The sequence below is a fragment of the Agelaius phoeniceus genome, chromosome 10, assembly GCF_051311805.1.
Source record: "Agelaius phoeniceus isolate bAgePho1 chromosome 10, bAgePho1.hap1, whole genome shotgun sequence".
NCBI classification, from domain to species: domain Eukaryota; kingdom Metazoa; phylum Chordata; class Aves; order Passeriformes; family Icteridae; genus Agelaius; species Agelaius phoeniceus.
The window spans coordinates 7,561,054-7,575,567 of NC_135274.1; the positions used below are offsets into that span (position 1 = coordinate 7,561,054).

The window sequence follows — 14,514 nt, forward strand, 5'->3', positions numbered from 1 at the left end:
ATGTCATCATGTGTTACCCAGAGAGGCTGTGGCTTCCATACCCCTGGAATTGTTCAAGGTCAGGCTGGATGGGGCCCTGAGCAACCTGATCTAGTGACTGAGCTTTGAGGACCCTTCCAACACAAACCATTTCATTCTAGGATTCAACAATCACCCTGCAGCAGCTGCTGGAGGGGCACAGCTCACAGAGCTGCAGCCCTCCCTGCAGCAGCCCAGCAGGAACAAGCTGCTGAAGGCTCCAGTGCCAGCTCAGAACACTGTGTGCTCCAGTGCCCCCATGGGATGCACTTCCTTCCCATGCCCTGTCCTGCAGGAGGGATGGAGCCAGAGCAGGCACCACATCCAGCCCACAGGCCACCTGGCAAGGTGCCTCTGATCAAGAGCCAAGAACCAGAACTGTTTTACTGGAAATATCTCCAAGTATTTCCCAGTTACTGTTGAAAACCCCTCCATGAACAAGGCTGGAACAGCTCCTGGCTCCAGTGCAGGTGCCTCTCCCCAGCTGCACACCGTGAGAAGTCCCTGTGCTGACAGAATCTGCTGGGGTTGTGATAGCAGCCACGAAAACAGCGAGTAAACAACACACAAGAAATAAGAACAAGTACTCAGAGCAGGAATACCAGAACAGCCTGGTATTTACTTAATGACTCATCCAGAGGAGGATCTGTCCCTTTAGGCTTCTGGCCAGCATGAGAACAGGTAATAGGAGAGTGTATGAAATCACTGGAGCTCAGCTCCTCCTGACCTCTGAGAACAAAGAAGCCTTAGAACAGCAAAAAATATCCTCTTTTCACTCTTCACTCTGTTGCACAATCTTTCTCCACAGAGTAAAGTTGCACCTTTTACAGACTGGGAAAGGAGAAAGCAAGAGGCAGAGGAAGTATTTCTGCTCATCCACACAACATCAAAACACAGACTACACCAGAAAAGTATTTCCCAGTGAGATTTCTACCTTTACAGGCTTTTTGGCAAAAGGTTCATAGATAACGTCTGAAGAGGACACTTGGAAAACACAGGCACTTAGGAAAGACAAGAGAGCTTTTAGAACTCAGTCACACCTTTTGCTTTGGGGCTTTCAGGTTTCCATCCTTTTATGCAGAACTGTGCAGATCATTCCAGACACCAAAGAGCACCAATGAACGTGAACAGTATTTTTCTCTCCAGCTACAAGACTTTTCTTCCTCAACAAGTAAAATCCCTGACACTGCATCCTCTTGTACCTGTCAAGTCCTACATTCCTGAGAGGCTCTCCTCCTACCAAGTATACAAATGTTCAAGGAACTCACATGGCTAATGAGCTTCAAATCTATAAAAGCACATGAAGAATTCACTCTAGGCTGAACTTCTACTGGGATTTTTACCTCACATGGAAAAGCATTTATGTACAAAAGGCCTGTGACACCAGCGCTGAACGTTTTCAAGCAATTTCTGTGCAGGCAGAATGACAACTGACAACCACCTATTCTTCACCCTTTACACTCCACTATTGGCTTTGAGTTCAGAGCTGCTAGTTGGCTCATGTCAAAAAACAGTAAAAAAATTATTAACAAAGTAGCCATCAGAAAAGCAAATTTATTAGTCTAATTAAAAAAATAAGAATTAATGCTGCTAAGTAGGCAAACTTAGACCTACATAACTCATGGCTTCTTTTTATATGTTATTTATGACAGTAAAGTAAAGTCTAAACCAAGATATTTTAAATCTTAACTGTCTCAGAAATGCTGGTTTTATTTCAATGTTGAGTGCAGGACTTATGTAACATTTCCCATTTTGATTTCTGCTACTACAGGATTTTAAAACAAAACTGTACGGTCACTGCCTACAGCCCTAAGGGGCTGAGTACAAAAATAGCATAAAAGATATCACAAACTCTACAAAATACAATTCTGATTTAATTTCATTCAAGCATTATGTTCTTTACTTTGGGGAAATTACTTTATCATCTTTGATAGCAAGCACTCTCCTTCAGCTCTTCTGAACACTGAAAATATCATTTGAGGTACGACTGGAACAAAACTTGAAAATGCCTTATGTAATTTAATATCCTTGCCAAACTAAACCAAAGTTTGTATTACAAGCTTAACTTTCTCATGCTGCAAATAAAACGCCTACATTTTTTTCCACTCACCAGAAAATATCTGTGTTCCCAATGGCTCACACCTCTTTCACTAAGCACTCCAGCTTTTTCAAAGGCTTCTGAATCAATGATAATTCATTAGTGGAAAATATTCCCTGCTTCCTCCCTGTTTCTCCTGGTGATAAAATACACATTTTCACAAGCAAGTTTCCATGGGCTGTGCCAGCCCAGAGAGGCAGTGTCAGGCCAAGCTGGAATGAGGGTGGATCTGCCTTTGGTCAAGGCCCAAGACATCAGGCAGCTCATCTGTCACATACAAAACCTACTCACCTTCAGGACATGTTATTTTCCAGTAGGAAAGCGTGAAAAGGCTCATTTTGGAAGATGTAATGGTCCATCAGTTTTTGTCCTTAACTCTCTTTGCTGTTCCTCCCAAAATGGTGTTCTGGAGATATAAAAAGAACTTCAATTTAAACTACAGCTCAGATAAACACTACATTTTCCCTGCTTTCTACCAAGCCCACTGAAAGGTCACCTGAAACCTATCTGATGATCCAGTCACTGAATTAATGCTGTTTTATCTTAAAGGAGGCTGTAAGGAATTATTTCCTCACCTTTGCCACCCTCACAGCTTACACATCTACCATTCACAGTAGCATGCTGAGAATTCATCCTGAAGACTGGGAATGGGCAAGGGACTTATTTAAAGTCCTGCTGGTGCCAGAACTGAGAATTACAATGTGTTATCAAAAGTCCCTTTTCAGCTTGCCTGCTACATTTGACATACTGACATATATTTACTACACTCAGGTTTTTCTCCAAAGCATAAGCACTGAACTGCTCTGCTGAATTTTGCTACAATTCCCTCAATAACAGATTACCTTCCTTCTCCTCACCACAGACACTTGGGTCCAACTGTGCAGCACAACCAGGGCACTTCTTACCCTGCTTGGGACTAGAAGGAGTTGGACATATGTTTGCAAAATTAGGCTGAAAAGGCAAAGCAAAAGCACTGGGAGTGTAAATGAGTAAATGCCACGTTAGAAGCAATTTCCCTGGCAGTCCCATTTCACAGCCAAAATAATTAGATCACTAGCAAGAAACAGCCCAAGTAGCTAAATGGTGTGTTATGAGATTAAGCAAGGTCACTTCTCTTAAATCTGGCTTTCTAAAAAGATGCCTCCCCCAAAAACTTAACCCTAGGGCTCCATCCAAATTATTAATTCACTGTTGATGTACATCAGTACAAACCAAATCAAAGTATTCCAGAGCCTGCCAAGTGCTGACTGCCCAAGGAAAGGCCACATGCCTTCTAAGTGAGAGAAATCTCCATTTGAGAGCCACCTAAACTCTGAGACTGCTGCTGCTGCTGGGTGTTCAGAGATAACTGCCAACTCATTAAAATCCCACATTAGAAGTTTATTAAATATGCAAACATTAATGGAATTGGACTAGCAGCTACTTAGGCAGATAAAATTTCAGCGCGGCGCATCCTGAAGTTCCCATTATCAATTTTGTTCCTTTTGGAAGCATCTGTCAAAGAGTCACAAAGTTACTTAGGGCACTGAAACCCTTCAACTCTTCCAGATTACTCAGGTCACCCTCTGAATGTTCCCACTAGCCTAGAAAAGACTCCTGCTTCCCAATAATTACAGTTCAGTATCTACTGTCCATTTCCACTTTCACACTTCACTGCTGGAGATGCAAAGTATCCCCAGGGGTTTTTCTCCTTTTGGGAATATCAGCAGGACAAGTCCCATGCCTCTTTGCAAGCTCACAGGTTTAGAGGTTTGACACATATCCCAAATTCACAGTCCTTGTCAACTTGCTGCTGGAAGAACTGCAAAGGGAAGAGCAGAGTGTCATACAGACAACAGGGATTAAAGAAAAGTGCTTAAAAAACTGCTCTCCTGCACTTCAGGTGACTCCACACATGCAGGTGTGTGTAGAGCTTTGCTTGGAGCTCCTTCTTTCAGCCCTCTCCAACACAAGCATCAGTCCCTCACACCACTCTCAGTACATTTTGCTCCACAAAATGCAGTTTCATTCCTGGGTTACTCTGCAAAGTCCCAGTGTCTGGTGAGTGTCTCAACAAACCTCCAAGGTTTTGCTGTAAAGTGACATCAGACTTGGAATCGTTCTTCACTAATGCTATCAGTATAATCTGAGTTAGCCTCAGAGAAAGGAGGACAAGAAGTATCACTCATCACACAGAGAATAAACAAGCCCCTAAGAATCCCTCATGTACCTCCAGGTGACTGGCAATAGCCTTGCTCTCTCAGTGGCTTCAAAGAATGTCTGGAAGATTTAATCCTCTAGTTATGGAAAAATAAGTGTGGTCTAGCACCACCTTCTTGGAGATGTGAGGTTTCAGCAAAAAGAGGGAAATGAAATCTTGGGGAACAACCTTGGAAAAAGCATGATTTATAGGGGAAGAAGGGAAATGAAGGAGGATGAAGTGACCTCCAAAGAAAACACTGAGCTCACTGAGCTCAAAGAGGCTGAGCAGGTTCTTTCCCTCCACCTTTCCTGGTTCCAGTGACAGTCTGCAGAAGCGAGGGCTCTTGTAATTGTCAACAGCTTCCCAGAACCAGCACATGGGATGCAGCACTAAAGTTTGTGTTTCCTTCAGTCCTGCAACCATATGGGCCTCTCAAAATAGAAGGTTCAAGGATGCCTTGGCCAAGAGGGATCAACAAAATCCCACATCCATCACCTGATGCAACACCAGGCATCACATGTTGCAGAATCTTGAGCAGCAGCCAGTTTGAGGTCAGGCACACAATAGCCTCCCACTCCATGAACCAGGAAGCCAGAGCTTAGGTTTAGATTTTTTTAAAGGAGAACTGAATTATTTGGGAAATTAAGGCAAAGAGGGACTTTAAGGTAGTCTGGGTTCTGAAAAGGGTCCTGACTAAATCTCACATGCATTCTGGGGACTGATCTTTGCTGCTTCAGTGTGTTCAGAAACACAGAAAAGCAGCCAGCTCATAGCTGGCCCCAAGGTCAGCTATTCCCTGACATAGCAAAGGAAAACACATACAAATCCTTTTACCTCTCAAGAGACATCATGATGACTTTCTGTTGCAGATGGTACATTCTGGGCCTAGACACAGGGAAAAATGACTGTGCCAACATTCCCTAAGGCTCTGAGCACTAGGAGGCTTCCACACCGGTATGTGCTGTGTTAACTGCCCATTTGGTCAGCCCACTGAGCTCCTCAACTTGACTGCGCTGCACAGAGCACATCAACAGTTTGGATTATCTCTGCCCAGAGAGCTCCTGCCTGCAGGAACATGCAATGGATGACAGAACCCAAAAATAATACTTATAGCTTACAGCCAGCACCCTTGCTCTGCCCACCAGGCTGCAGGAGGAACCTTTACCCACGAGAACACACTAAATCAGTTAACCAGCAGCAGCATTTCCTCCCAGTACAGACAGACACAAACATTGAAACTACAGGACACTGTGCCTTGGGGAATGTAAATAACCCATTAAAGAAGAGCTCTGTTTGTAAGGGAACCAGGGAGGTCACAGTGCTCTGTGTCAGGTGTATGACACACTGACCTGTGCCCAGGGACAGGAGTCCTTCCAGCAGCCCTACAGCTAAAGCAACTGCTAAACATTCTTATTCCCAAAGTGGTGTCCCAATGCTGCCAAGCAACATGGTGAACTTTAGTGTCCAGGTTGTAAGGAAAACAGGTAGAAAACAAATGACTCCATGAAAACTCAGCCATCCATCTGCCACCTGCTGAGGTCCACGGCACCACCACCATGAGAGCCCAGCACTCTCTTTCCTCCACCAACAAGAAGGTGTCAGGCTGACCTGACGGCAATAGCAGCAGCACTGGGTACACAGCATCAGTGGGAAACTCCTCTTTGAGGGATACCTGAGTAGCCCAGACACAGGGAAGGATAACATTGCAAGGAAATTTCATCCCCCTCAGCACTGAGCCATCCTGCCACAGGCCAGAGGTCACAACTGTAGTGGCACCAGCTAAGAGTGACAATGGAACCTCACAAGACAGGCTGGCACACTGATCTGGAGGATGCTGGAGACAATGCCCTCTATCCATGAGTTGTAGGGCAAATCTGTTGAGCTAAGATAGAAGCAACCAAAACTCACAAGTCTCTGAAATGTGGACAAGGTGTTTCCTGGCAACAGCAACAAACCAATGGAGTAAAATGAATATTTTCTCAGCATTTTGCTGTCGGGTGACCTCGCTACCACCCTTCTGCAGGAGACAGGATCTTCTGTGACAGAACCACCAGCAGCAGCTGACCCAGCACAGTGACCAAAGCTGACACTGCTGCACTCCCCTCTGCTCAGCTCCAAGGTTGGATTCCTGACCACCTTCTCCCCGAGGGAGCTTCAAAAATAGCCTCTGCTCACTCAAGGGAGGCCACGCCTGAATAAACCAGAGGCAGAGGCCTTTGCTCACAGCCCACACCACTGCAGCTCGCCTGTTCTGGAGGTGGATGTGAGAAGAAATGTAGGCCACACATGCAGAGAGAAAGAGACATCCAGAGTTCAGAGATGCCAGAGATCCCACTGGCAGAGTCAGCAATGAATGCCCATTAAAACAGCCTGCAAGTGCTGGGATACATTCAACACGAGCCAGGCAGGCTAAGGGCAAAACACATCTCAACAGAAAGTTAAAAACGTGTGGGATATTTCCCCACTAAACTGCCTGATGAATAATTAAAGAATATCTTTGTGATGTAACTATTCAGACTTACACAAAGAAGCCTTGTAATTAGCTCTCAAAGTAATCCTCTGGCCACCATCTGGAGCTCAGCCTAAACCTTGACCTCAGTCCCAGCAGACAGGCACACATCCGTGACACACACCTGACAGTGAGTCACACTGCTACACTGCATTCACAAAGTGCACCAACTTGACAGGAATGCTAAAAACTCGAGCCACTTTTTGCTCTACAAGTTCTTCAGTTCACACCCATCACACTTAAGGAAATGGTTTCAAAAATATCAAGTTAAAAAGCAGGAGTCACCAATCCAATCCTGCATCCAAAATGCTTCCTCCATCGAAACCTCAGTTTATAGTAAACAAAGTTGGCATTTGACATACACAACCTTCTTCCAATAACACCGGAGGAAAATCTTCCTAGAAGCAGATTCTGACAGAAAACAGACTTACCACAGATATAAAATAACTTATTCCCCCAGGTATAAACAGCTCAAAATATTTTACTATTAAAGGACAGCAAAATTCTTTTAGCTAAAGCACCATAGATGACTGGATGTTCTTTCTTTACTAAAACCTTCTGATTAGCTTGAAATTCCTGTTCCCCACAAGCAAATAAAATCTAAGATGGCTACCACCTCTTATAAAGCCTCTTAGCTAGAGAAAAATTAGTTTTCTTTAATATACAGCTCTATGTTGCTTTTTGAGCTCCCCACAGCAAAGCAGTCAAGAATGATACATGCCACATCACCAAGAAGAAAATGTATCTTGTCAGTCCCAGAGGAATTCTATTTCCAATGAAGTTTAGAAGCAAATTTCAGACTTTTGTAAAAAAAGCCCACAAGACAAGTAAAGATGGATGGATCAGTGAAAGTGCTGAAACAGTTATTGCTTAGTTCATATCTGAGAGCAAATCTCTGCAAGAATGAGAAATGTTTATTTTTTCTAGGGATCACGTGTCTATAAAGCACAAAGAGCCTTCTGTAGTAGGAGCCATGGTCCCAGAGCAGAGACCTCCTACCAGCTGGGCTCCTGGCACACACAATTCCCTCCAGCTCCAGGGATGGTTAAATACAAATAAGAGCAAGATTGGAACAGACCCCAGATGTGGCACCACCAGGAGACCCCAAATTCCAGTCATTTCACTACACAGAGACACACCGGGGCTGTCATCACCGCCAGGTACAGAGGTGGCTGTCCCCTCACATCATGCAGGCTCCCAGCCCTGAACATGGGGACACTATGGGGGGTTTCTGGGAGCCTCCTCTGGGACCACTCCCCACAGCCAGATTGGCTTCAGTTTGGTAGGGGGTGGTTTAAAGTGATTATCTTTGCCACAACTCCTTTCTCCTGGCTGCAGTTTCAGCAGGGATTGCTCAAGACCAAAGTTCTACACAAGTCAATATTTAACTTCAGCTCTGCACTGCTGAGACCCACCTGGAGTATTGGATATGGTAATTTATTAAAGCTTATGCTGCCATTTCTAACAAAAATAATAATAATAATAATAATAAGTTAATCTTCTTCATGAGAACTAGTGAAGAAAAATTCTACAGGGACAGCAGTTAGAGTCAGCATAAGTAATTTTAATAAGGGAACTAAAGGAAAATGCTTCCAGGAAAGGAGATGTAAACAATGGGAGGTGTACACTTCAGAGCAGGTTCAAGGCAGGGGCAAGAGCCACACAGCAAAAAGCATTTAAAGCCAAACCACACCAAGGTCTGGAAATTCAGCATATGTCCCAGAAGCAGTATTTTAACATTGCAATTAAGCCATTAATCTATGTCACAAAGGCTTATATATGTCTTGCACATTACAAGGAAAAGCATTTATTCTCCACTAATTACCACTAACTATGACCTGCTGTACTAACACAGACTTTAAAATAACATAATAAACAAAAGTGATTTTTTCCCAGGTTAATTGTTCCTAGTCTTAGTGAGGGTAAGAAAACTGCTTATGTTTAAAAAAATTCTCTGCATGCACCTGATATAAATTTTTGCCAATAGTCTTACCTTTTATCTTTTTGGAGAGCTTTCTGCTGTGAGAAACAGCTGTTAACATACAAATCAGGCCAAAAGTGAACAACTGAGAGTAATTCCTTCTTTCCTACATCTGTTTCAATTCTTTATCCACCTGTTCTCTGTGACTTCTTTATTTGTTGTTAGCACTCCCATCTTTACATTTAGCAAAAGCTGTTTTTGTTCTCTAAACCAGAACATCTGTTGTAGCAATGATTCCTGTGCAGTTACGGGTGAAAATCACCACAGACACCATTCCAAAAATGCCCCAGTTCTGTACTTCTAACCCTTCACAGGCACCAGTTTGGTCAGCACCCAAAAGGAAACTTTGTCAGGAAACAAAAATATTTCTGCTGGGAGAGTGGAAGGAAGAGGCTGAGGATATTAGGAACATCTGGAAATAAGGAGTAGTGCACAGCTTTCATCCCAAAAAAGACCCAAAACAAAACAACAAACACCACCAAAAAGCCAAACCACAAACACCAGGACTGTCCAGCAAAGTGTAGCCTCGGGGAACACTTTCAGGAGCAGCTTAACTGGTTTTGATGCCTGTCACTGCCTAATGGGTGGCCTGCCTCTCCCTGCTGGATGCACAGGCACACAGCTCCATGGATTCAATTTCCAAATGGTGCTAATTGCCAGTGGGTTTGGCGCCTGAATCCAGCCCACCACACCACCACTGACACCTGCACTTGAGGAGCAAGGAAAACAGACAAGCAGAGGGATGGAAAAAAGGTGCACAGGGCTCCCCTTTCCAGCAGAAATATAATATCAAACCTGTTCCTGAAATTCCATGCTTCCAGATCCATAGAGTTACCACAAAATGCAACCTTTCACAGCTCAAACACCTCCTTGGAGCAATCAGATCACGACTCCACTCCATCTTGGAGTGAATGCAGAAAGCATTTACCTTTATTTTCCTGCTCTGCTTTGAGAATGAGACCAGTACACTAAGAGCAACCTACCTCTGAAGCAGTAAAACTACAGGTTAAAAGAACAACTGCAAGTGAAGTCACAGCAAGGTCTCAGCACTTTCCAGCAGCAAAATTCCCACAGAGCTCAAACAAGAGAGGAGGCAGGTTCCTGTCTGCTTTATCTAAAGGTTTTATTTCCATTGCACTACACCTGCAGGTGTTACACCCAACTGCCATCCATTTAGCAAAACTGAGGCACAGTACAAGATTGTGCCAGGGGCAGTGCCCTTCCCTACAAGGAGAAAAGAGGAATAGTTTGGATTGGAAGGGATTTGAAAGCTCACCTCATTCCATTCCCTGCCATAGGCACTATCCCAGGTTGCTCTAGCCCTGTTCAACCTGGCCTTGGACACTTCCAGGGCTGGAGTAGCCACAGCTTCTCTGGGCAGCCTGGGCCAGACCCTCACCACCTTCACAGGGAGGAACTCCTTCCCAATATCCCATCTAACCCTGCCCTCTGGCAGTGGGAAGCCATTCCCCTTGTCCTGGCACCACAGTTCCTGCCTTCCCTCATTAACTTAAGAGCTGCACTTCTCTGGGCTAAGCCACATAGCCCAAATGAAACATCCACTGAACTCATCCCAGCCACTCTCCCAAACTTCTGCCCGCTGAGAGAAGCATCAAAACTCCTACACTTCTTTTTTTTTACCGGAGAGGGCACAAAACCATCGGAGCCTGTGCTGGTCTTTGTTGTTGTCAACAGCCCCCAGACAAGATTAGGACAGACACCAGAGGCTGAGCTCCGGCGGGATTTGCTCCAGGATGTCTGGCGACTGCCTGAAACGCTTCCTGCTGCCCGGAGAGCAGCGATAACACCGTGGGACTGCTCACCTGCCACCGCCAGCACCTCGGCGGCGGCTCTGACCGCTCTCTTAAACTGGAAGAAGTCCCTTTTTTTTTATATCAAATATACAAGCGTGAGGGCTCCGCGCCTGCAAACAGGAGCGCAGTGTCCTGAGCACCCTGAAAGCCGGGAACCCCATTCCCGAGCACCCCGTGTCCCTCAGCACCCCATTCCCCGAGCACCCCGTGTCCCTCAGCACCGCCATTCCCCGAGCACTCCGGTTACCTGCATACCGCATTCCCTGAGCACCCCGTGTCCCCGAGCAGCGCGTTCCTGGGGCATCATTCCCTCAGCACTCCGTCACTCAGGCACGGAGCTCTCTGCGCTCCCCGCTCAGCCCGTACCCCGCGCTCCCCGTTCCCTGCACAGCCCTAGCCCCGCGCTCCCCGCTCCCTGAGCGCCCCGTACCCCCGCGCTCCCCGCGCAGCCTGTACCCCGATCTCCCCGGTACCTGCGCTATGCCCGCTCCCTCAGCTCTGCGTCCCTGGCCGGCTCCGCCCCGCGCCGGACCCGCAACGTCACCTCCGGCAGCGCGCCGGCTGCGGGAGGCCTTTAAGCTGGGGGCGGGGCCTGAGCGGTGTGGGTGGGTGACGGGGCGTGGCCGAGAGCTGCAGAAGCACAGGAGGGGTCTGAGGGGCGTGGGCGGGATTTAAAGCGTGTGGGCGGGGCCTGATAGAGCGCGAGGACGTCGGGACGTGGGCGGGGTCTTGGGACATGGGCGGGGGAGTCTGAGGGGAGTGGGCGGGGTCCGAGGGCCCGTGGCGCCGGTGCACGTGGGCGTGGTCTAATGCTGCGTGGGCTAATGATGCGTGGGTGTGGTCTGGCGCGTGGGCGTGGCCTGAGGCGGCGCGCGGGCGGGTTTTGGGCGGGAAGGCGTGAGGCGACCTCGGGCCGTGCCCGTGAGGGTCTGGGCACAGCGCACACGGCCGGACCCGCAGCGCCTCAGGCCGGAACCGTACGGGGCTGGCTAGTCGAGGCGGACACCTCGGGCCGTCCTCAGGTGCTCCCGATGAGCCCTGGGCCGGGCGGGACGTGTGCAGGAATCCCAGCTGGCCCGGGCAGGGCTGCCGAGAACTGGGACAGCATCCCCTGCGTGGGCCGGCACGGACAGACGAGCACCGGACTCGTGGCTCAGCGCGATAAGGGCGGCCAAAGCAGCACTCGCTATCTGAGGTTTACCCTGTTTTCGAGTACTTGGTGATAGCAGCCCCAATATTCTAATATTACCTGTCAGTTTTCTCAACACCAGGTTACAGCCTTGCCAGGCCAAACTAGATATTAAGATGCCAAGCTTTGACTACTTTTAACACTGTTGTTTACTGCTGGTGGACACAAAAGAGTTTCTTTAGTGCTACATCAACGAATCTGGAAAGGAGAACAGAAAAACATATTGATTACATGTATCTTTTTGTCACCTTCATTGGTGATGTTACTGTCTCCTTCCAGAAATATCCCCCACAGCCACTTGTGTCGGTTGTGTTATAAGCACATGAACATTTCTGTCACATCTCAGCCTTCTGCAGCCATCACCTACTGTCTTTCAGTCCAACTCCTCGTGTTGTTCCAGGGTGTTGCACTATTCCATGGGATGCCAGTGCAGCACAACAACCCCTTGAACCACGTGAAATGCTGTGAGTGGGGGGCACTGTAACCTTGTTCTTTGTCCTGTGGCGTAGTCTTGGTTGCTCCTAAGGAAACCCACGTTGATTTAGCGCCCAGGGAATGGGATGCTTGAGGCACTAGGGAATTTTTCTGAAACTGCTCTGAATTTCCCTTCATGCTTCTGTTTTCTGCTTAAATAGTCAGGTATAGTCTGGGAACGGTCTCTCAGAGAAACTGTGGTTGCCCTGGAAAGTTCAGGTTGGATGGGGCATGGAGCAGCCTGGGATAGTGGAAGGTGTCCCTGCCCGTGGCAGGGGGCTGGAATGAGATGGGCTTTGAGGTCCCTTCTAGCTCAGACCATCCTGTGACTATCACTCCACAGCATTCCTGCTTTGTCGTGTATCATCCCACAAGGAAGGTCTCTCCCTGCACAAGCAATACCACGGCTTGCCAGGAGGTGTTGCTTTGCAACCACGCAAAAATCAGAGCTCAAAAGTCAAGAGATAGCCTTGTAATATTAAAAATAACCAACATACTTTGTTCTGGCAGGGAAAAATCAAATCTACCTTTGAAATGGCAATTTTTAAGACAATTTAGATCTTAAATTCCCAACATGGCACAGACTGAGATAAATGCTGAACAGACAACCCACTCAGTGGGAAATGCTGTGAGTTTGTACATTGCTAACATATCTGTCAGACCAGCTTTATGTGTGCAAAGTTGTCCATGGCTTTGTGTTTGCAGGGCTGGATGCTAAAATATACATAAATACAGACCAGGCTTGATGCAGTGGGGTTAGAGAGGGGTAATCCTGGGTTTCAAGAAGCCAAGGAGCAGAGTACAGCCTCAGTAAGACAACAATCCTTCAAGGCCAGGTTGGACAGGGCTTGGAGCAACCTGGACTAGTGGAAGGTGCCCTGGCCATGGCAGGACATGGAGTGAGATGAGCTCTAAGGTCCTTTTCAACCCAAACCAGTCTGGGATTCCATGGTAACAGCTGTCATGCTCACAGGGCTGTGTCTCTGCTCTCCACACCTGCACACACACATTTTAAACAAAAATGAGTTGTTTGCTTCTAAGGGGCAATGCAGAGTTGGGTATACAACTGTTCTCCACCTGCATAGTAGGTTTTAAGTTATTAATGTAGTAACAGGGGCAAAGTTAACTATGCCCAGACTTACTTTACAAGACAAAACAGGAAGCAAAGATTCCATGACATTTAAAAACATTTTTACTACAGAAAAAAAAACCAAACAAACAAAAAAAAAACCCACAAAAACAAACAACTCCTCAAAGGATATCCAGTTAGGACAAAAATGTTTATGAATATACCTGCACCACATCAAGCTGAAATAACCTTCATGGCTGACAGAAGCTGTGGCTCTTCAGCAGAAATTTAAACTCTGCAATAGGATGAAATTCCATGGCTACAGTGTGCCTTGCTGTGTGGTTGTAGTTATCACACTTGCTCCAGCTGTGCCTTTGTGAGAGCTCTCTGTGCCAGCCCTGAGGCACTGAACTCCAGCTCACCGAGGCTCTGGGAGGCTGAGTTTTGGAGACAGTTTGGAAAAGAAACTTAAAGTTATCAAAGGATAATTCCTAAGGGTGTGATAACCAAAGGAGACTTTGAAAACAATTTTGTAATCAAATGTTTACCAGTATTGTAAACTTTTACTACACATGAAGGGGTCAGACAAAGATTACAAAGGTTCAACAGCTCTTTTTACATCAGATAGTTTCTAATGGGGGAAAAAAAAAAGGTCATAGCTGTTAAAGGGAAAACAGAACACAGTTGTTGGATTTAGCTAGGCCTCCAGGCTGTCATTTCAGCAGCAAGGTGTAATTCAGGCCTGAAGCTTAGACCAGCTGATGACAAGAACCCAAAGGTTCCTGCCCCTCTTAGCACTGTGGCCATGGGCTTTACCACAAAGCTCCACTCAGATTGCACAATACAGCTGATAAGACCTTCCACATTTCTCAGAGGTGGTTCCCACAGAAATACTCTACTCCTCCTGGAACATTACTGCACTCACCTTTTCCAGTCTCTCTGGGTGCAGCTGTCAAAAAAAGCATTTTCCAGGAATTTTTGTTCTGTGTGAATAAGGTTAGAGCAAATCAAGGTGCTTCTTCTGGAGTACCTTGCAGCACTGATATACTGGAATAAAAGTTAAGCAGAGGCTCCTATAAATAAAACACTTGTTTTTATCATTCAGCACTTCCTGAACAGGCTGATAATCCCAGGGGGCTGTAGGAGACTTGACATATTTGTGTTGCTGCAGCTCAGAAAG

General features: G+C 46.5%; 1 protein-coding gene across 3 annotated transcripts in view; it reads right to left on the minus strand.

Moving 5' to 3' along the window:
• MAP3K13 (mitogen-activated protein kinase kinase kinase 13) overlaps positions 1 to 11,212 on the minus strand; it is a 69,684-nt gene extending 58,472 nt beyond the window's left edge. For 2 of the 3 annotated variants that reach the window (XM_054638949.2, XM_054638953.2), the window contains exons 1-2: positions 11,076 to 11,212; positions 2,408 to 2,522 (exon numbers count right to left, since the gene is read on the minus strand). The gene's annotated coding sequence lies outside the window, so the exon portion shown is untranslated. The remainder of the gene's footprint in view (positions 1 to 2,407; positions 2,523 to 11,075) is intronic. The other variant, XM_077183765.1, reaches the window with a different exon arrangement.
• Positions 11,213 to 14,514: the final 3,302 nt, after the last annotated feature.